The sequence below is a fragment of the Globicephala melas genome, chromosome 8 (genome assembly GCF_963455315.2).
Source record: "Globicephala melas chromosome 8, mGloMel1.2, whole genome shotgun sequence".
Taxonomy (NCBI): domain Eukaryota; kingdom Metazoa; phylum Chordata; class Mammalia; order Artiodactyla; family Delphinidae; genus Globicephala; species Globicephala melas.
Genome location: NC_083321.1, coordinates 18,972,628 through 18,996,223, shown reverse-complemented (window position 1 = coordinate 18,996,223; position 23,596 = coordinate 18,972,628). Strand labels below are relative to the sequence as shown.

At 37.2% G+C, this 23,596-nt stretch overlaps 1 protein-coding gene across 17 annotated transcripts in view; it reads right to left on the bottom strand.

Moving 5' to 3' along the window:
• Nucleotides 1-23,596, bottom strand: part of LRRC4C (leucine rich repeat containing 4C) — a 1,216,832-nt gene that overhangs the window by 165,052 nt on the left and 1,028,184 nt on the right. For 14 of the 17 annotated variants that reach the window (XM_060303337.1, XM_060303327.1, XM_060303330.1 and 11 more), the window contains 2 exons: nucleotides 20,591-20,706; nucleotides 19,974-20,040 (listed from right to left, as the gene is read on the bottom strand). The gene's annotated coding sequence lies outside the window, so the exon portion shown is untranslated. Of the gene's footprint in view, nucleotides 1-15,073; nucleotides 17,052-19,973; nucleotides 20,041-20,590; nucleotides 20,707-23,596 lie in introns of those variants that run through there. The other 3 variants (XM_060303325.2, XR_009564875.1, XM_060303339.1) reach the window with 3 other exon arrangements.

Genomic DNA, 23,596 nt, shown 5'->3' with positions numbered 1-23,596 from the left:
TTTATTACTTTTTTATTTTAATAACTTTATTTTATTTTATATATTTTTTTCTTTCTTTCTTTCTTTTTTCTCCCTTTTCTTCTAAGCCACGTGGCTGACACGCTCTTGGTGCTCCAGCCAGGTGTCAGGCCTGAGCCTCTGAGGTGGGACAGCTGAGTTCAGGACATTGACCTACCAGAGACCTCCCAGCCCCACATAATATCAAACATCAAAAGCTCTCCCAGAGATCTCCATCTCAGTGCTAAGACCCAGCTCCACTCAACGACCAGCAAGTTACAGAGCTGAACACCCCATGCCAAACAACTAGCAAGACAAGAACACAACCCCACCCGTTAGCAGAGAGACTGCCTAAAATCATAATAAGTTTACAGAAACCCCAAAATACACCACCGGACGTGGTCCTGCCCACGAGAAAGACAAGATCAAGCCTCATCCACCAGAACACAGGCACCAGTTGCCTCCACCAGGAAGCCTACACAACCCACTGAACCAACCTTACCCACTGGGGGCAGACACCAAAAACAATGGGAACTACAAACCTGCAGCCTTCAAAAAGGAGACCCCAAACACAGTAAGATAAGCAAAATGAGAAGACAGAGAAATACACAGCAGATGAAGGAGCAAGGTAAAAACCCACCAGACCAAACAAGTGAAGAGGAAATAGGCAGTCTACCAGAAAAGGAATTCAGAGTAAAGATAGTAAAGATGATCTAAAATCTTGGAAGTAGAATGAAGAAAATACAAGAAACGTTTAACAAGGACCTAGAAGAACTAAAGAGCAAATAAACAATGATGAACAACACAATAAATGAAATTAAAAATACCCTAGATGGGATCAATAGCAGAATAACTGAGGCAGAAGAACGGATAAGTGACCTGGAAGATAAAATAGTGGAAATAACTAACGCAAAGCAGAATAAAGAAAAAAGAATTAAGAACAGTTGCAGAAACCTCTGGGACAACACTAAATGCACCAACATTTGAATTATAGGGGTCTCAGAAGAAGAAGAGAAAAAGAAAGGAACTGAGAAATATTTGAAGAGTTTATAGTTGAAAACTTCCCTAATATGGGGAAGGAAATAATCAAGTCCAGGAAGCACACAGAGTCCCATACAGGATAAGTCCAAGGAGAAACACTCCAAGACACATATTAATCAAACTATCAAAAATTAAATACAATGAAAAAATATTAAAAGTGGCCAGGGAAAAGCAACAAATGACATACAAGGGAATCCCCATAAGGTTAACAGCTGATCTTTCAGCAGAAACTCTGCAAGCCAGAAGGGTGTGGCAGGACATTTTTAAAGTGATGAAAGGGAAAAACCTACAACCAAGATTACCCAGCAAGGATCTCATTCAGATTCAAAGGAGAAATTAAAACCTTTACAGACAAGAAAAAGCTGAGAGAATTCAGCACCACCAAACCAGCTTTACAACAAATGCTAAAGGAACTTCTCTAAGAAGGAAACACAAGAGAAGGAAAAGACATACGGTAACAAACCCAAAACAATTAAGAAAATGGTAATAGGAACATACACATTTATAATTACCGTAAATGTAAATGCATTAAATGCTCTAACCAAAAGACACAGACTGAATGAATGGATGCAAAAACAAGATCCGTATATATGCTGTCTACAAGAGACCCACTTCGGGCCTAGGGACACATACAGACAAAGTGAGGGGATGGAAAAAATATTCCACGCAAATGGAAATCAAAAGAAAGCTGGAGTAACAATTCTCATATCAGACAAAATAGACTTTAAAACAAAGACTTTTACAATGGACAAAGAAGGACACTACATAATGATCAAGGGGTGAATCAAAGAAGAAGACATAACAATTGTAAATATTTATGCACCCAACATAGGAGCACCTCAATACATACGGCAAATGCTAACAGCCATAAAAGGGGAAATCGACAGTAACACAATAATAGTAGGGGACTTTAATGCCCTGCTTTCTCCAATGGACAGATCATCTAAAATGAAAATAAGTAAGGAAACACAAGTTTTAAATGATACATTAAACAGGAGGGCCTTACTTGATATTTATAGGACATTCCGTCCCAAAACAACAGAATACACGTTCTTCTCAAGTGCTCATGCAACATTTTCCAGAATAGACCATATCTTGGGTCACATATCAAGCCTTGGTAAGTTTAAGAAAATTGAAATTGTATCAAGTATCTTTTCCAACCAAAACGCTATGAGACTAGAAATCAATTACAGGAAAAATTCTGTAAAAAATACAAACACATGGAGGCTAAACAATAAACTACTAAATAACCAAGAGATCACTGAAGAAATCAAAGAGGAAATCAAAATATACCTAAAAACAAATGACAATGAAAACACGATGACCCCAAACCTATGGGATGCAGCAAAAGCAGTTCTAAGAGGGAAGTTTATAGCAATAAAATCCTACCTCAGGAAACAAGAAACATCTCAAATAAACAACTTAAACTTACACCTAAAGCAATTAGAGAAAGAAGAACAAAAAACCCCAAAGTTAGCAGAAGGAAAGAAGTCATAAAGATCAGATCAGAAACAAATGAAAAAGAAATGAAGGAAACGATAGCAAAGATCAATAAAACTAAAAGATGGTTCTTTGAGAAGATAAACAAAATTGATAAACCATTAGCCAGACTCATCAAGAAGAAAAGGGAGAAGAGTCAAATCAATAGAATTAGAAATGAAAAAGGAGAAGTAACAACTGACACTGCAGAAATACAAAGGATCATGAGAGATTAGTACAAGCAACTCTTTGCCAATAAAATGGACAACCTGGAAGAAATGGACAAATTCTTAGAAAAGCACAACCTTCTGAGACTGAACCAGGAAGAAATAGAAAATATGAACAGACCAATCACAAGCACTGAAATTGAAACTGTGATTAAAAATCTTCCAACAAATAAAACCTCAGGACCAGACGGCTTCACAGGCAGGTTCTATCAAACATTTAGAGAAGAGCTAACACCTATCCTTCTCAAATGCTTCCAAAATATAGCAGAGGGAGGAACACTCCCAAACTCATTCTGTGAGGCGACTATCACCTTGATACCAAAACCAGAAAAAGGTGTCACAAAAAAAGAAAACTACAGTCCAATATCACTGATGAACATAGATGCAACAATCCTCAACAGAATACTAGCAAACAGAACCCAGCAGCACATTAAAAGGATCATACACCATGATCAAGTGGGGTTTATCACAGGAATGCAAGGATTCTTCAATATATGCAAATCAATCAATGTGATAAACCATATTAAGAAACTGAAGTTGAAAAATCATATGATCATCTCAATAGATGCAGAAAAAGCTTTCAACAAAATTCAACACCTTTTTATGATAAAAACTCTCCAGAAAGTAGGCATAGAGGGAAATTACCTCAACATGATAAAGGCCATATATGACAAACCAACAGCCAACATCGTCCTCAGTGGTGAAAAACTGAAACCATTTCCACTAAGATCAGGAACAAGACGAGGTTGCCCACTCTCATCACTATTATTCAACATAGTTTTGGAAGTTTTAGCCACAGCAATGAGAGAAGAAAAAGAAATAAAATGAATCCAAATAGGAAAAGAAGAAGTAAAACCGTCACTGTTTACAGATGACATGATACTATACATAGAGAATCCTAAATATGCTACCAGAAAACTACTAGAGCTAATCAATGAATGTGGTAAAGTAGCAGGATACAAAATTAATTCACAGAAATCTCTTCCATTCCTATACACTAATGATGAAAATCTGAAAGAGAAATTAAGGAAACACTCCCATTTACCATTGCAACAAAATGAATAAAATACCTAGGTATAAATCTACCTAAGGAGACAAAACACCTGTATGCAGAAAACTATAAGACACTGATGAAAGAAATTAAAGATGATACAAACAGATGGAGTGATATAACATGTTCTTGGATTGGAAGAATCAACATTGTGAAAATGACTATACTACCCAAAGCAATCTACAGATTCAGTGCAATCCCTATGAAACTACCACTGGCATTTTTCACAGAACTAGAACAAAAAATTACACAATTTGTATGGAAACACAAATGACCCAGAAAAGCTAAAGCAATCTTGAGAAAGAAAAATGGAGCTGGAGGAATCAGGCTCTGGTCTTCAGACTATACTACAAAGGTACAGTGATCAAGACAGTATGGTACTGGCAAAAAACCAGAAATATAGATCAACGGAACAGGATAAAAAGCCCAGAGATAAACGCATGCACCTATGGTCACCTTATTTTTGATAAAGGAGGCAAGAATATACAATGGAGAAAAGACAGCCTCTTCAATAAGTGGTGCTGGGAAAACTGGACAGCTACATGTAAAAGAATGAAATGAGAACACTCCCTAACACCATACACAAAAATAAACTCCAAATGGATTACAGATCTAAATGTAAGGCTAGAGAGTATAAAACTGTTAGTGGAATACATAGGCAGAACACTCTTTGACATAAATCACAGCAAGATCCTTTTTGACCCACCTCCTAGAGAAATGGAAATTAAAAAAAATAAACAAATGGGACCTAATGAAACATAAAAGCTTTTGCACAGCAAAGGAAAACATAAACAAGAAGAAAAGACAACCTTCAGAATGGGAGAAAATATTTGCAAACAAAGCAATTGATAAAGGATTAATCTCAAAAATATACGAGCAGCTCATGCTTGTATCAGTATCAACTCATGCAGCTCAGTATCAAAAAAACAAACAACACAATCCAAAATGGGCAGAAGACCTAAACAGACATTTTTCTAAAGAAGGTACACAGATTTCCAAGAATTGCATGAAATGATGCTCAACAACACTAATCATTAGAGAAATGCAAATCAAAACTACAATGAGGTATCACCTCACACTGGTCAGAATGGCCATCACCAAAAAATCTACAAATGATAAATGCTGAAGAGGTGTGGAGAAAAGGGAACCCTCTTGCACTGTTGGTGGGAATGTAAATTGATACAGCCACTATGGAGAACAGTATGGAGGTTCCTTAAAAAACTGAAAATAGAACTACCATACAACACAGCAATCCCACTACTGGGCATATACCCTGAGAAAACCATAATTCAAAAAGAGTCATGTACCACAATGTTCATTGCAGCTCTATTTACAATAGCCAGGAGATGGAAGCACCTAAGTGTCCATCGACAGATGAATGCATAAAGAAGGTGTGGCACATATATACAATGGAATATTACTCTGCCATGAAAAGAAACGAAATTGAGTTATTTGTAGTGAGGTGGATGGACCTAGAGTCTGTCATACAGAGTGAAGTAAGTCAGAAAGAGAAAAACAAATACTGCATGCTAACACATATATATGGAATCTAAAAAAAAATAAAAAAGGTTATGAAGAACCTAGGGGCAGGACAAGAATAACGACGCAGATGGAGAAAATGGACTTGAGGACATGGCGAGAGGGAAGGGTAAGTTGAGACAAAGTGAGAGAGTGGCATGGACATATATACACTACCAAATGTAAAATAGATGCTAATGGGAAGTAGCCGCATAGCACAGGGAGATCAGCTCGGTGCTTTTTGTCCACCTAGAGGGGTGGGATAGGGAGGGTGGGAGGGAGACGCAAGACGGAAGGGATATGGGGATATATGTATACGTATAGGTGATTCCCTTTTGACACAGCAGAAACTAACACACCATTGTAAAGCAATTATACTCCAATAAGTATGTTAAAAAAAAAAAAAAAACAACTCCACCAGGAATTAGTAGTTGGTGTGAATCTAGTTGTGTAATTTGGGAAGACAGCTGCATTTGATTTCACGAAATCAGCACTTGATACTAAACAACTCCTAAAGCATGTCACTTTATTTCAGCATTAACCATGCAGTGCAGATTCAAGAAATGATAGCCTTGTTTTCCCCACCATGCTACTATCGTGTTTCCAGGAAATGAAGTTCCTAGATTTCAAAATTCATTTCTCTTCCCTTTGAAGATGCATGAGTACATCTGTGGTTCTAGGCCTCCAGCTGATTTAGTGGCGCATGATTCTAATAATGGTCAACAATCTGCCTTTTTAAATATCCAGGTTTCTAACATGCACAGCACTTTCTAGGGAAGTAAATGACTATCTAGGAGAGGTTGCAGATTTAAAAAATAATAATTTATTGTATTTATACAGAAAATGGAAACACCTTTATTGCTTGAATGAAAGAATTCTCCAAACACCAGGAATAGATATATAAGAGATATATATCTCTTGTATAATATATAGAAGATATATTGCTCAGAGTTGACTTTCAAAATAGGAGGGGATCTTTAAACTCATCAACAATTATGGGAGTTTATAGGGAAACGAGATATAAAACAAGTATCCCTGTGGCAGGTGAACATCGTGAAGTGTGTATGGACTTGTGGCCTTTTTGAACAGAGTAAACACTGGGGGACTCTTGATGGATTGAGTGTTTAACATTTTACTGAAACCTTAAGCTGACAATCTTCCTGAAAATAATTTTTATTAAAATTTTACAAATTTTTATGGAAGTTCATATTTTCACTAGGATAACAATTGTGTCATACCGCAGAGGACCTAAACAGATATTTTTTCTAAAGAAGACATACATATGGGCAACAGGTGTGTGAAAAGATGTTCAATGTCACTAATCATCAGGGAAACACAAATAACACCTGTTAGAATGGCCATTATCAAAAAGACAAGAGTAACAAGTGTTAGCCAGTGTAGGGAGAAAAGGGAACCCTTGTACATTGTTGGTGGGAATGTAAATTGGTACAGTTACTATGGAAAACAGTATAAAGGTTCCTCAAAATGTTAAAAATAGAACTACCATGTGATCCATCAATTCCACTTCTGGGTATATATATGGAAGAAATGAAATGAGGATGTTGAAGAGATACCTGCACCTTCATGTTCATTGTAGCGTTACTTACCATAACCAAGATGTGGAAACAATCTAAGTGTCCATTGACAGATGAATGGATAAAGAAAAAAAAATATACATATATATATGTAATGGAATGTTATTTGGTTATGAGAAAAGAGAATCTGAGACAACATGGATGGACCTCGAAGGCATTATGCAAAATGAAATAAGTCAGAGAGAGAAAGACAAACGCTGTATGATCTCACTTATAAGTAGAATCTAAAAACGCTAGACTCATAGAAACAGAGTAGAATGATGTTGCCAGGATCTGAGGGTAGGAGAAATGAGGAGATGTTGGTCAAAGGGTAAAACTTCCAGTTATAAGATGACTGTTTCAGGGATCTAATGTGTGGTGACTGTAGTTAACAATAATGTATCATTTACTTGAAAGTTGCTAAGAGGGTAGATTTTAAATGTTCTCACAATACACACACAAAGAAAATGGAATTATGCGGAGTGATGGAGGTGTTACTTTATTGTGGTAGTCATTTCACAATATATATATCTTTGAAATCATCATATTGTACACCGTAAACTTACACAATGTAATGTGTCAATTATATCTTAATAAACTGGAAGAAATGAGTCAAGAATACTGAAAAATAGTATGCTATGTTAGAATTTAATTTCTTACTTTAATTTTTATTAATGATGCCTCCATTTTTTTTTTTTTTTTACTGTTCTTACTGATTTTAGTGGCTACATTTAAAAGGCCACTGAATTTTCTTTACTTCTCTTCTCAATTCTGTTTCTTTTACCTCTAGGGTTAGAGAGTGACAAAAGTATGTTATCATCTTATGTGTTTTTCTTCTGCAGTAAGCAAGATCCTAAATAAAAAAAATTGCATATAGGTGCTAATTAACAATTTAGTTCAACCTAATCCAATCCTTTCATTTATTTAACAAAATTTTATCGAGTACCAAATTTGGTAGGTTCTGTATATACAGAAAAAGTATTAGGAAACTTTTCATTATTTCCCAGAGATGGTTACATTTTTAGAAAGGATTCATGTATATTCAGAAAAAGGATATGCTTGATCCAAGGAAAGAACATGGAATAGGGCCCAGAGCAGTAAGTTTGGAATCATATAGACCTGAGTTTGAATTTGACAAACATTCATTGTTTGTACTTTAGAAGAACGGCAAATACTTTAGGGGCTGGAGTTTAAGGAGAAAGTATGTCAGGGAAGGAGATGGAGTGCCAGGAAATGAACTTGCATAGAGCAGCCCAGTCAAGGATTCCTTTTTTGAAGAAGATGGTCCAAATAGCATCATCATTTTTCACTGAGGGGTATTAAGTGAAGGGGTAACATGATAAGTCTGGAAATTTCAAAAGACATTCCAAAGGACATTATGCAAGTCAATTGCAGAAGAGGAACAACCTGGACACAGGAGAGCAATTAGGAAACTAAGGGAGGTTGTGAGGATCCAAACAAGGCAGCAGCTTTGGGGTGGGAGAGGAGCTGGGTATAAAAAACGCCAAGTGTTAAAACCTGCAAAATTTTACCAATTTGCATGCTTACTATTTGTGCATATGTGCATGTGTGTGTACATGTGTGACATTAGACTTGGAGGTTATACATAATTCCCATTCAATATAATAAAGCACTTCCTGAAAATAAAGCTTTCTGAACTGGGAATGGGCTGCCAAATAAGATTGTCATTGGAGTTGTTCAAGCCTAGGCTCTAAGTTGTGTCTGGGTCCTTAAGGCAGGGACAGATTAGATAAGCAATTTCCAAACATTGTCCCGGATTAAATTTCCACTAGTCCACTATAGCAAAATGAGAAGGGTAAAGGCAATGCACTGGGTTTATCCTATGAATTAGTTGAATTTCAAGCAAAAATCTTCAGTTGGTGATGAATTCTGTCCTATATATATATATATATATAAAATTTTTTTGCGGTACATGGGCCTCTCACTGTTGTGGCTTCTTCCGTTGCGGAGCACAGGCTCCGGACGCACAGGCTCAGCGGCCATGGCTCACGGGCCCAGCCGCTCCGCGGCATGGGGGATCTTCCCGGACCGGGGCACGAACCCATGTCCCCTGCATCGGCAGGCGGACTCTCAACCACTGCGCCACCAGGGAAGCCCTGTCCTATATTTTTACAGCTATAACTTCCTTTCTTATTTGTATTTAGTAACATTTTAAAAGGTAAATATTTGGCAAAATCCAAAGTGGGAAACATTTGTTGAGCCACTGTATATTTATTCATTTTAATGACATGAAAGGTGTTAAAGTCTAGGACTTGCTAGACTGATGACCTTTAAGGGCACTTTGGTCTCTTAAATTTTATGCTTTTAGCAGAATCAGAATACGTCTGCCTGGAGAAGCGCTTTCATGTAGGTCCACAGAATGGTGTGTTCGACGTTATTCAACCTTTTGTAAAACAAATCAGGTGTCTCAGACTAGTACTGCAGAAAATGCTCCCTAAGTTTCCAGCCTTTTTAGAAAGCCAAATTCTAAAGTGAAATTGATGACATCTTACAAATCCTTGCTCGAATATTCCTTTCACAGCAAAATACGGCATGGGAAAAACGTTAAGAACCAAATTGCTGGTATCACTCACTACCGTCGACTCTTTTGGCGCCCACCACATACAGACCTACAGACCTGTATCAAACCGTCTTCCGTATGTAACTTCAGCGGCCCGAGGGGCCTGGCAGTCCAGACTCTTTTCTCTTGATGTGCTGCTGACAAGCAATGCCATTAAACTAAGCTTCAAGTCATAGAAGGGTGCCTTTAAGTGCCTGTGCAGTCAAATGCCACAGGATTTCAAATGGAAATGACATGAATTAATTTCCTGAGAACAAAAGGAAAGGAAAAATCGAGAAGAAAGGCAGTTTCTTGTAACACAATATGCAGATTGATGGTACCCACTGATTGATTGAAGTGTCAAAAACACACCTTTCAGGTATAAATTAAGGTGCTGAGAGAGTGTGGGGCTCTCTCGCCCTCTCATTCATATGAAATATTAACTGATAAAGTCAAGGTAAAATTAGTTTTTCTTGGTATCTTTAACTTCTTCTCGACCCCAAAAGCTAAACTTTTGGACGTTTGTCCCTGGTAAAAGATGATGAGATCTGCTCAAAAGGTATCTCATTGTATGAGGACTAAAATTAAAATTCCTTTTATTGGCTTAGAAAATATTACTTTTCTTAGCTTCAACCCCCTCTCAGCCTTTCTTCAACTTTATCTTCCTTCATTGCTCGCTCCCACACCTTAGCTTCTTTCTGTGTGGACAATAGGATCTTGGCACTAGTTGTTCCCTCCGCCTAGAACATTTTCTCTCTGTTCTTTGCAGACACTGATCTTTTGGATCTTCTGAGAGAGACCATCCCTCCCAGGCAGCTGAGGTAGCCGCCCAATGTCTGTCACATCCCCATATTTTAATTTTGGGTAGAACACTTATCTGATTGTCTCCATTTGTGGAGTTGTCTTCGTCTGCTGAAATGGGCTGTCCATGGGAGTAGGGGCACTGCCTTTCTTGTTCATGGCTGTATCCTCTCTTCATGGAATTCACAGGGAAGATACGGGATCCACATTTTTTAAAGAAGAGCTAAGATGGTAAAAAGTGAGATTTGGAAGCCAACTGCACAGCATTGATAAGGAGTAAAGGTGGGGATTTTAGAGGGAGGCCTGTTGTCCCTTGAACAACTATTCTTTTGGTTGCCCTTAGGTAGGGCTTAAATGAATGACAGCTATGCACAGTCTTATATATATATTCTGTCAAATACAAAAAAAGGGAAGAATATATGTTCCTAACTTCTAGCCATATATATAATAGTGGGTAAAAGCTTGGGCACTTGAGTCCAACAGCTGAGGTTTGAATATTGGCTCCACTACTTCCTATCTGTGTGATCTTGGGTAAGTCACTAACCTCTTGAAGTCCAGGAGACCTCATCTATCACTGGTCCCACCTATTTCATACATTTATGAGGATTAAAGTGAAATAACGCATGAGGAATAGTTAGCGCAGTACTGGCATCTCATGAGCACTCATTAGGTATTAGTGATATTCGCTATTGTTAATATGTATATTTTACAAAGCTCTCAGTTACTGTGAGTCCTCTCCTCTCTCCCACATGTTGTTACCTAGCCAGCCAAGTGTTTTTTTTTTTTGGCTCTCCCATAATAATGCAGCACATGTGACAAAAAAATACAGAACCTCACTCCATGCTCTCTGGTGAACTCTTCCTTGGTATCTCTACATATTTCATTCAGCCACAATGTCTGGCTACAGTTACTTTCATCTACACAAATACATAGCAAAATGAATGTTAAAACTGTTTTTGGAAGCATATTAAAGAAAATGTCATTTTGTCCTTATCACTCCTATGAAGATTTAGTTATTGTATCTTTAAAAAGGTCAAGCTTTTCTTCTCCGTATATTTCTAAAGAAAGCTTCAAATGTGGTTGACCTTGAGCTAATTGCTTACCTTTCTGTGTCTCAGTTTGTCTGACTTAAGTGAGTATAATCATTCCTAGCATGGTAGCTCTTCCCTTCATGGTGGTGAGGTGAAAATTAGTTTCTCATGTTCAAAACCAGAGTCACTTTCAAAACTCCCCCTGACACACACCCACACATTCGTTCATTTGTCAGGCTCTCCAGTTCCCCCATGGGTAACATTTTTTTGCATGTGTCTCTTCCTGCACATAACACATGTTTTCACTCCAGTTCAGACTCCGAACACTCTGCCCTGGTCCCAGACTATCTTTTAGTCCCCAGTCTCTCTGTCCTCCAATGGAGCCCCCTCACAGCTGATGCATCACTGAAAGCCCCAGCTGTCATTTAAAGGAGCAGGGAACATTTATTGAGTGCTTATTATGTGGCAGGCACTGGGCTAAGCACTGGACATGCATTGTCATTGAACTACAGCTCCAATGATTGACATGTCCATGTTCAGAGACTCTCATTAGCTTCTTGATTATGTCCACATTCCTCACTATATTGTGACCCTAATCTTGGTCTGCCATTTACTATTTAATGATCTCAGGCAAGATGTGTAATCTCAAAATACTTCAGTTTGTCAGATAAGGAAATAATAATACAGCCTCATAAGGTAACTGCAGCATTTATTATCTGTGGCGCAGTTTGGCATTTGGGGCCAGATAATTCTTTGTTTTTTTGGGGGGGATGCTCTATGCCTTGTAGGACGTTTAGCAGCATCCCTGGCCTCTATCCACTAGATGGCAGTATCACCCTGCCTTCTCCCTCCCCCCACACCCCCTCCCACCCCCATTTTGGAAATGGAGGTGTCTCTAGACATTGCCTAAACATCTTCTCAATACAAACATATTGAAAACTCCTAGGGTGCTGGGATGAATAAATTAGATACTTTTAGATGCTGGACATAAACGGTCCCTTCAAGTCTTTTAGTTCTTGGGAATCCTTGTACATTCCCCATGTCCCAGCTTAACCAGAGGACCTGTGGTTCCCAAGATTAGTCCTAGGTTTTCCTGCCTCCTTGTTTTGTGGTTCTTTCCACCGACGACACTCTCTTATGCTACTTCTGCCTTGCAAACTCTTAACCATGCTCCAGGATACTTCTACCAGAAATTTCACCTAATTTTTCCCAACTGAATTATAGTTCTCCCTTTAAACATTTTTACCATTATTTTTCTACCGCAATCATTCTGCCGAATTTTATAGTCATTGGTATAATTGTATCATTCTCCTGTTGGAACTGAAAATTCCATGAGAACGGGATTCTTTGTTTTTTACCTTTTTAGCCACAATAGAAGTGAGCACGATTTCTGTCATATATTATTTGTTCATTAAATGTTTGTTAAATTGAATTTAGAGCACAGAAGAAATAAATAATTTATTATAAGGCAACGCCTCCAAATGTTCAAGTAAACTAGAAAATGTTAGAGAAGAAAAACTTAAAATTGTATCCAGATGCTTGTTGAAATAATCAGATAATTGAGCCAATAGAGTTTTATTGTTTAAATTATTCATACAACCGCCTTGGTTCTCTGCTTCTCTTCGCACATGTAGGGACAGTTGAGAAAGAATTATAGTTGTCATTTGAAAACTATTAAGTGATTTGCCTACTGATGGAATCTGTATTCTTTTGCTAGAAACAGAATTTATCAAATAAAGGAGGTACAAACAAACTTACACTATTGCTTTATTAATCAAGAGGGAGGGCCAAGGAGGCAACTGCCACTGTGGAATGATGCAAGGTGGAAAGTGAAATGGAACCTTTTTTTTCTGCCTCTACCTGTTGTCTTAGAAAAAAGCCCCCCCTCCCCCTGTCCACCACAGGAGCGCGCGCGCGCGCGCGCACACACACACACACACACACACACACAGAGTTTGTTATGGTAGGTGAAATTCCTTGCTCTCTAGGAATTTGAAACCTAGACAAGCTTATACACAGCCACTGTTATGTGATACATCTGTGATAAAGTAGAAAAGACACTGATCTTCAATTTGGAAAACATGAATTCAACATTACCTCTCAACATTACCACTTAACAGCACTGTGACTATATTAGGTTGAATAATCCTCCCCCCCGCCAAGGATTTCTACATCCTAAACCCCAGAACCTGTGGATATGTTGCCTTATGTAGCAAATGAGACCTCACTGGTATAACTGAGTCAAGGATTTTGAGATGAGGAGATTATCCTGGATTATCCAGGAGGGCTCCAATAAGAGTAAGTAAGGAGGGTCAGGGTTAGAGAGAAATGGATTTGAAGACGTCACACTGCTGTCTTTGAATAAAGAACAAGGGGCCGCATGTCAAGGCCACTGGAGGCTGGGGAAGGGCAGGAAACAAACTCACTTGGAGCCTCTAAAAGAAAAGCAACCCTGCTCACACCTTAGTTTTATCCCCTTGGAGCTGGGTTTTGATTTCTGAGCTCCAGAAACATAATACATTTGTGTTGTTTTAAGTCACTACGTTTGTGGTACTTTGGTATAGCGGCCATAGGAAACTATGACAGTGAACTTGATTAAGTCTACTATATCCTTACGCCTCAGTTTCCAAATTTCTAAAATTTGGGCAATATCTATGTAACCAGATTGTCTGGGTGATATAAAAAGGTAAAGTAGTAGGCATTGGTTATTTTAGCCATTTTACCATGTTTTAGTTATTCTTTTGATATAGCTTCTCAGTTTTCTTTCCAGCACTTAATGTTCAGACACTCAGACAGACAGGGTTGACCACCTAATATATAGTCATGTAGTAACAAATAACTTGGCCAACCTATTAACAGAACTGGTTGTGAGAAGGCAGGTGACGCAAGGCATGCCAACCACAGAATGTTTTACAAGGACAATATGGAAGGAACTTGATCCACTGAGGCTGCCAAAGTAATGTAAACCTATAGCTGTTTGGGGAATTCTTTGCCACCACATAGGAGAGGCTGCCTGAGACAAATGCCAGCAGTGATGAGAACAGAGCTATGAGATTAGCAGTGATAGACTGCACATACTAGTTATTGAGTATCTAGATCTATCCATGCCTAAAGCTACTCCGTTCTGAGAATTTTTTGGTTACACGATCAAATAGAATGTATGTGTGTATGTGTGTATATATATATATATATATATATTTATATATATCAGGTAGATTGGATTTTATTTGCCCAAAATGGAAAAAATAACTACTTAAAAGTGTGTCACAAGGAATATACTATAAATATATAAAATCAAGTTATTTTTCTCTATGAAGTATAAGTGCTAATGGTAGAAAATTCAGATAGTACTGACAAAGTGCTTAGCCAAAATAACGAATCATCCCAAACCCCACAACTGGATATAATCACTATTAATATATGATTTTTTTTTAATTCGACTATGAACGAATGCAAAGTGTAGTAAGTAGGAGACTTTGGGGCGGTTTTCTAGAGAGTGAGGCATCGAAACTTGACCTTGAAGGATAAGTTTGATTTTGATAGGCAAAAATAAGGAGGAATGTTTTGATAAAGGTATAAAGATAGTTCAATGGAGAAAGGGTAGTCATTAAGCAGGAAGTACTGCAACAATTAGATATCCATATGCAAAACTGTGAACTTTGGTCCATACCTCATGCCACATGTGAAAATTAACTCAAAATTGTTCATAGCCCTAACTGTGAAGTGTGAAATTATAAAGCTTGCAGAAGAAAACATAGGCGAAAAATCTTCATGATCTTGATTTTGGCAAAAATATTTTAATATAATACACATGATCCATAAAAGAAAAAAATAATAAATAGGACTTCACCAAAGTTAAAAGCTTCAGCTCTTGAAAAGACAGTTTTAAGAGAAAGGAAAGATAAGCTACAGACGGGAAGAAAATATTTCCAAACCATATTATCTCACAAAAGACATACCAGAATACATAAACAGCTCACAAAACCTAATAAGAAAACAGACAACTGTAACAAGAATGATGCAAATAAGCATATTAAAAGATGCTCAACATCATTAGTGGCTAGGGAAATGCAAGTTAAAACCACCATGAAAATGAGATAACACTATATACCTATTAGAATGACTAAGATCAAAAAGTGTTGGCAGGGAAGTGGAGGGTCTAGAACTGTCAGTCATTGCTGGTAGGAATGTAAAATATTAGAAGAGTTTAGTTTACTATACGATACAGCCATTCTACTGAGTATTTATGCAAAGGAAATGAAAGCATATGTCCATACAAAGATCTGTGTACCAACGTTCATAGCATCTTTAATTGCAATAGGTAAAACCTGGAAACAATCCAAATGTACATCAAAACCTGAATGAATAAGCCAACTGCAGTATACATAGTTAATGGAATATTACTCAGCAATAAGGACCACTACACTTTTGAGAAATGAAATGGCATGAATAAATATGAGAATAATTATGAAAAGAATCTGGACGAAAAGAATTATATACTATATGATTCCTTTTACATAAAACTCCAGCAAACAAAAGTGAATCTGTAATGACAGAAAAAGATCAAGAGTAGCTTGGGAATGAGTTGGGGGAGGAGGGTCAGAATAGAAGGGGGACATGGGATCATAAGGAAACTTTTGGGGGTGATAGATAAGTTTATTATCTTGATTATCTTGATTGTGGAGACCAAGATCAAGAGTCTGTGGAGACTGTTTGGCAGTGTTTATATATATCCAAACATATGATATTGTACACTTCAAATATGTCCAATTTATTATATATGAGTTACACCTCAAAGTTGTGGAGAAAAAATGAATGGGAAGGGAGAAAGCATATGAATAATTGCAAGGAAGGGCACGGGGGAGATCTGGGCACAGTAAGTACTCCCATGTGGCCGGATAATAGAGAATATAAAGATAGAGGAAGACTGTCAATTGCATGTGAAGGTATTTCAAGGTAGTTAAGAGCAGAGTTCTGAAGCCAGACTTCCCAAGTTCAAATCCTACCTTTGCCATTTACTAGCTGTGCGACCTTGGATGATTAATTTTTCTCAGTTTATTCACATTAGAAAATGGAAATAAAAATAATACCAGCTTCAGAGGGTTGTTCTGAGGGTTAAATAGATATGCAAACTTAATATATGCAAAATATTTATCCCATGCAAACATGACATGGTTACAATAATTTTGGCCATTCCTGTTATTATTATTTTTTAACAGTTGTATTGAGGTACAATCCATATACCATGCAATTCACTCATTTAAACGGACAATTCATGATTTTTAGTACATTTACAGTGGTGCCACCATACTACAGTCTCATTTTAGAACATTCGGTCATCTCAAAAAAAACCTCCCTACCCATTAGTGGTCATTCCCCATCCTTCTCACCTGCCTTTGGCAACCACTAATCGGCTTTCTATTTCTATAGATTTGCTTAATCTGTATTCAAACTGCTATTGAACTATATCTATCTCATATTCATATTCAACATTTCATATAAATGGAATCATACCATATGTCATCTTTTGTGTCTGGTTTCTTTCATTCAACATAGTGTTTTCAAGTTTCATCCATGTCATAGGATATACCAGAATTTCATTCCTGTTGATTGCCAAATAATTTTCCATTGTGTGGATATAACACATTTTATTCCAGTTATTATTATTGCAGAATAAAGTGTTTTTGATCAAAGGGGAAGGAAAAGGAAGGAGCAGAGATGTGATCTTAGTAGCTGTCCAGAAGCCCAGGAGCAGCAGGGAATTATATTTGACTAGAGAAAAGAAAGAGTGGTTAAAGAAGAAAACGGAACATTTCACAAACACATGCCAGAGACTCACTCACTTCCTCAGGGCTGGCACAGCCTGGAGTCCAAGGAATAACAGGTGACTCATTCATTCTATGCAGAGGCAACATAAAGAAGAAGTTCCTGCTTTCTTACTCCCTGGCTCTGTCAAGTCATTTCAATCCTTGAAATGTCAGTTTCCTCCAGTCATCTTCCCACTCCTCCATTCATCCCCTCTAGCCCTGGGCTTACCTCCCAGGCCCCTTGTGAGCATCATATCTTATAAAGGTAAAAGTATTTTATTAACCAGAACATATTTTTTAAAGTACAAAAATGCTTCAACAGTACAGCGTTCTAGAGGCATTTTGAAATTGTTTTCTGATAATCAAAAAATGCTTCAGAGAGCCCTGAATTTCTTAGGAATTGACAGATAAGTAAAGAACAAATCAGAACAAATCACCACCCCCAGCTATTCATTGCAGTTAGTTAAAAATGTTCCAATAGACACCAATGGCCTTGTAGTAGGACTCTATTCTATTCATATTGTACCACACTGCTTGCCACAATTTGCAGGATATCGTGATATTTCAATAAACCTATTTTTAAAGCAAAAACCAAATTGCATATTATTGTGCATCAATCAGTGTGTGCTATATTTTAATGAAATGGTAAAGAGGTATTATTGATAATAACCTAGCTTAAGTTTAATGAGCATGTATTATGTGTCTGACAGTATGCTAATTTCTTTACATTCACTGATTCCCAATAACCCTTCTGTATAGAGGATCTGAAGGCAAGAGAAGCAAGTAACTTTTTTAAGTTTAAAAAGTAATTTGAAAAGCTGGGGCTTTACCCCAGCTTGATTTAAAGCCAAAGCCTTTGAAAAGGATTTTGGTTTACTTTTATTTTTTTCTTTGCTAGAATTAAGGGTAATAATTACGTATCATCTCACATGCAAAGGCTTTAGATTCTACAGAAAGGATATGGAGAGGGTGTCTTGTTTTGCCTTGTCTTTAGACTCCACTTAAAAATATTCCAAAAAACATACACATCAATTCTGCTATTTCAACCTCCACTAAACAGTTCACCTGAGCTATCTCCTAATTCAAATTACGCTCCTTGAAGACATTGAGGATTCTTCAGATCCTTTGTGTCCTTATCTCTGCCAAAACAGAATATGTCTCCATATTCTGTGCCACCGTACTTTATACTGTCATTTTTTCCAAAACTTTTCAAAACTCAGCTCATCCACGAAATCTTCCGCAACTGAGGCGGAAGCCACCCAGACATTCTGTTAATATCTTCAGTGTGATTGATATTTCTCTCCTGCAGTGTGGCAAGAAAGCATATGTGGGCAAGCGCATATATCTTTATGTTAATGTGCATCTGTTCTTCTCATCTCTACCACACACTATTAAGATATTAAGCTCCTCGGTTCTGTCCTTGCTTCACTCCACAAGAGAGAATATAAAATCACTGGGTCACCCCAGTGCCTAGCTCCACAGCATGATACACATGTTCAATAAACATTTATTGAACGAGCGAGTGAATGCTCCATGATGACAGTGACAGCCTTGAAGGCTGTCTCACACACAGAGAAAATAAGATCACATACAAATGTAACTGCAAATAGTTTGCCTTCTCAGGTATTTTATTTTTAAGCATTCTTAGCTGAAATGTGCGTGGAACAGCTGAGATTATTAGCACAAAATTAGCAGGCAATTTTCATTTCACCTCTGTTTTCCAAATGGTTCCCACTTAACTAAATACTCTATCCTTAGAGTGTGCTTTTCCCCCTTCAGGTATGATAGTACCATACGATGCTATATGCTTTGGACATCTTTCCTTTAAAGCTATGGAAGTCTTTCATATCTTGTTATTTATCATAGATGTATGCCTTAGGTTAGGGCAAAAGAAGAAAACTCAAGATGAGTCATGGGGTTCTAACCCACCAATTCCCCTCTTTTGTTATTAAAAAAAAAATCTGAAAAATCCAACGTCAGAGTCCTGTGGGCCTCTTGCTTTGTTATATCTGATGTCAGACTTTGTTAATGATTACTGTTACTTCGAACAACTGTCATCAGAAATAAACATTATAATGTGTTCTGCCCTACAGAAGCTTAAGAAGATTTGAATCATACTGCCTAGATTGTAATCCCACATCCACCTCCTTTCTACCTGAATGACCTTGAACAGTTACTTCTCTTCCCCTCGGTGTCTTTATCTCTGACATGAAGGTTGAAAGGGTGCTTGAGGATTCATTGAGATAATTCCTGCGAAGAGGCTTAGTTCCAGTAATATGCATAGGAAGTCCTTCCTCCATTACTGTTACCAGCCATTATTTTTATGACAATAGTAATGGTAAGATAAGAGGTTACCATTCAAGATCTCTTAAAAGAGAAATTCCTAACCTTTCATGGCACCAACACAGTTCCACCCAAGAATGCTAAGTGGAAAGCGATTTCCAGGGAACTTGGATCTACTGGGCTGCTCCCGTCTTAGCCTTAAATGCAAAGGACCCTTTCTTTACCTCAGGGTTACTAGCTACTCCATGAATGTGGTATGGTGGTGGTTCTCATTGACAAAAAATGTTGCCTGCCATTTCAGTAAACATTGTATGTTGCCCTCCATCAAGCCATCAGCCACTGCAACTCCCCCCAGTGGTGAACGCTGAGGGGAATTCAGGATGGAGAAAAACAATACTGGCCCTGGATAGTTAAAATGCATATGAAAGGAATAATTTTGATGAGCCCAGACTCTCGGATCTTCCTATACGTAGAAAAACACTAAAATTATTAACTTGAGATGTCTGTTTTTTGTGATTAACAGTAATCTCTGGATGAACAACTACATGTTTTTTGGTTTTGTTTTTTCAGCAAAATCTCCTATATATCCTGGCTTCTCCCTTACCTCTTTGGAAGAGTTCCTCAGAGCTATCGGAGAGGCTGGTTCCTGGGCTGTAGTCCTCAGTAAGTTCCTGGAATAAAAACATAACTCTCAATTTTTAGATTGTTTATTTTTTTAGTGGACATTGCAATATTCTAGAAGGGGCAGTGTCAGCAATTTGGATGAAAGAAAAGGGGGCTTAGCTTGAAGGGCATTTACTTGAGAATTTAGTTGCTTCCGAAGATTTGATAGTGGTTATACAAGAGCTCAGGTTCTCCCAAGCAACACGTTGGCACCTTCCTGAGCAGGCACCCTTTCTTTTGCACTTTACAGGCTTTCAGGGTTGTGAATCTGACATTTTCGTCACTGCCACTCAGGTACTCTTTTCACTGAGAACCAAATATGTACCACACCAGAAGTAATCTTGGCTTTACCCTGTTACTGAGCAGCGCATATATTATTGCCTTCCCCTTTCAATCATCCTCAATGTCTCTTTTCAATCCCAGCCCTGGGAATTATATCTCACATTCTTGTTCTTTAGTCCTATTTGTAAATGACCAACTGGTTTTGTTTGAAGTTCCCCTCCCCCATGCTTGTTACCCTATTGCTAGTGGCCATAGCCCCTCAATTTTATGACTTACAGCAACAGGCAAGAGATGTCATCACTTATAAACTAGGACAATTGGAGTCACAGCTCAGCCCCATTCCCAGGAAAACACGATAGGTCCACAGATCCACCTCCTTTCAAGGCCTCCTTCTAGAGTGAAAACAATATGGATTATAAAGAGGTAGTATGTGTATATATCTTTTCATGGAGGTAGAGGGTCTTCTCTTACCCTTTGAAGAACTTTTCCCTTAGTTTGCAATTTATTTTTTTCCTCTCAAGTTATATACTTACATGCCTATTTATTTCTATTAAAAAAAGAATATACAAAAAGAATAAGCCATAACCTTATTATTCAGATTTTTTTCTATACATATAAAATACATAATATATATGTAACATATAATTATTGATATCATATTTGCATAAATTACTGTAATCAGATTTTTTAAATTAATAATGTATTGTGAACATATTCTCATGTCTATATATTCAGAGTAGCAACTTCATTACTAATGACTGTATAGTGTTTTATTATATCAACAGGCCGTATTATAAGAAATCTTTTGTTTTCAGGTATTTAGGTTGTTTCTAATATATTGCAACTGTTTACAATGCTCCAGTGCTTATGCGTGTACATATATCTATATTCATTTGTTTACTGATTTCTTTAAGATAAATCTTAGAAAACAAAATGTTAGGTCAGAGGCAGGCACATTTTAAAGACTTTTGATAACATGCCATGTTAGTCTCCAGAAAGTTTTATCAAGTTACACTCTCAACATCCATTTATAAAAACACTAATTCTCTATACTCTTGTCACTACTGAGTGTTTTAATTCAGTTTTTAATGTAAAGATCTAGGAGGAGGCATCCCATAGGGCTTGAGATCTCCCTGAATAAGGCTACACCAGATTTATGGCCTAAATATTTGTTAACAAGGGCCTGAGTCATGGGAATGTGGGCATGCTTTTTCTATTACCATGAACTCTATGAATCGGCTCTAATAACTATTTCAGCCACTACCAATACTGCCACATTTCAGAGACAAGCCAGACTGGAAAAAGCTATGTATTTGTTATCAAAAAATTCCCATGGATGTGATAATAGCAAATATCCTTTTAGTTCTCTTTAGATTGGGGCAATAATATTGTTTCACTTCAAATTACATATCTCATTTTAGACATTGGGGGATCTAATTTATAGATAGGTTTCCAGGAATAAGTGGAACTCTATTTGTTCCTAAATAAAAATGTCAATCATCAAGAAACAGCCACTGCAATTTACCATGTAGATGTCTACTTTTTGTATATGAATCACAAACCTGACAAGGCTATTTGGAACCTTACTTGTTCCAATCTGTTGCACTGTTTGTTTGACCACCTTCCAGAAGACAGTAATTCTCAGTCCCTCTATTAGCAAGGAGAAGTCCGAAATAAGTGCTGGTAGGCCAATTCCTATTAGGATAACATTTCCAAATGGGACAAAAATCTGCATGCCAGAGTTTATATACAACAGATAGGGAAGAGCTGTGATAGTTAATCAGAGGAATGGTTGTATTCTCTGACCTCCCCTAAGATTTTAATATGTTTTTGCAGAAGGTTGTTGGAAAATTTCCCTGAATATCCAAACATTCCTACAGAACCTGCTATCCATTCATTTTACTAACTGATTCAAAATATGATTAGATACTTCATAAATCTCAAGAAAAAATTAAAATTAGAACGCTCCCACTATGATTTGATTTTATTATGCTGTGATTTATTGGTGCACAGGAACCAGATAGCCTTGAACTTCTGAGGTAAATTCTTTAGGATAGATCTATCAGGGATGGATAATAGCTTTCTCTTAAGTTACCTGTATTTTTTTAATGTTTTTTCATTTTGGTTTCCTAATGCTACGCTAAAAGAATAATGTTATAAAGGCTTTGAGGATATGGAAAAGGGGGAGAAAACTGATATGGATTCATTTAAAAACAGATGGTTAAACATGTATATTTTGGAAAATTGTCTAATATATTTAAAATTAATCTAATTATTCATTCAATCATTTTTTTCAACAGATTTATTTATTTTTACTAAATATCAACAGTGAGCACATCTTTGGTTGAACTTCATCTGGAGGAATCCTGAGGTCTTAAATGAGGGTTCTAAATTAGGATTTGCATTTGTTTCTTTCTGGAGCAGGAAGCCCTACTAACCTAGAACCACTTTATCCCTCCCCTCGTTAAGGTTTTTGCTTTATGAAAGATTTTTAGGTTTGGCTCCCCCAGTGAATTTCCAGTCTTTTTATATCCTTACTGGTCCTTTTCTCTCTTTCAGCAAAAGATTTTTCATTTTGGGGGACTAGCTGATTTCATACTTTCAAGCTTACATAAACCTTGCAGAAATACAACTTTTGAGTGTCAAAGTTAAAAGGTTGATCAATCTAGTAGTTCCTTGACATTCTTTAAGGATATACCCAAGAGACATTTGCCAATAATTAAGTTTCTAAATGTCACTGTAGTACATACATTTTTGTAGATCACCCATGTTAATAGGTGATACACCCTTTATGCTACAAGGTGCTGTGGATTAAATATTAAATATAGACTCCTTCATCCTGATGCTAGCCCTATCTCATTTTTGATGATTAATTATTCTCCATGATATGTATTCGTGGTGGAGTGGCAAATCCAGATGACTGCTGTTCCATTATAGAAGATAAAACTTTCCAATCCATTGTATGTTTTCTTTTGCTACTCCAGTATAACCAAGGGGAGGGCAAACCACCAAAATCTGACCAAATTGCATGGCCAAAATAAAACTTTTTCTTGCATGATCTTGAATCTCAGATGAAGAAATATCAATATGAAAGGGAACATGGTTCATTTATTCTAGAGGCACCAACCAGTTGAAACTATTAAGTGGGTGCTGCTACCAAGACCTTCTACAGATGCTTGGCTTGGTTCATAGCCCTAGACCAAGTCTATTATTTTACTTTTCTTCAAGCTTATGGTTGTTTTTCTATACTTTCAATAAGTTTCCTTTCCTTGGTTTTATGTT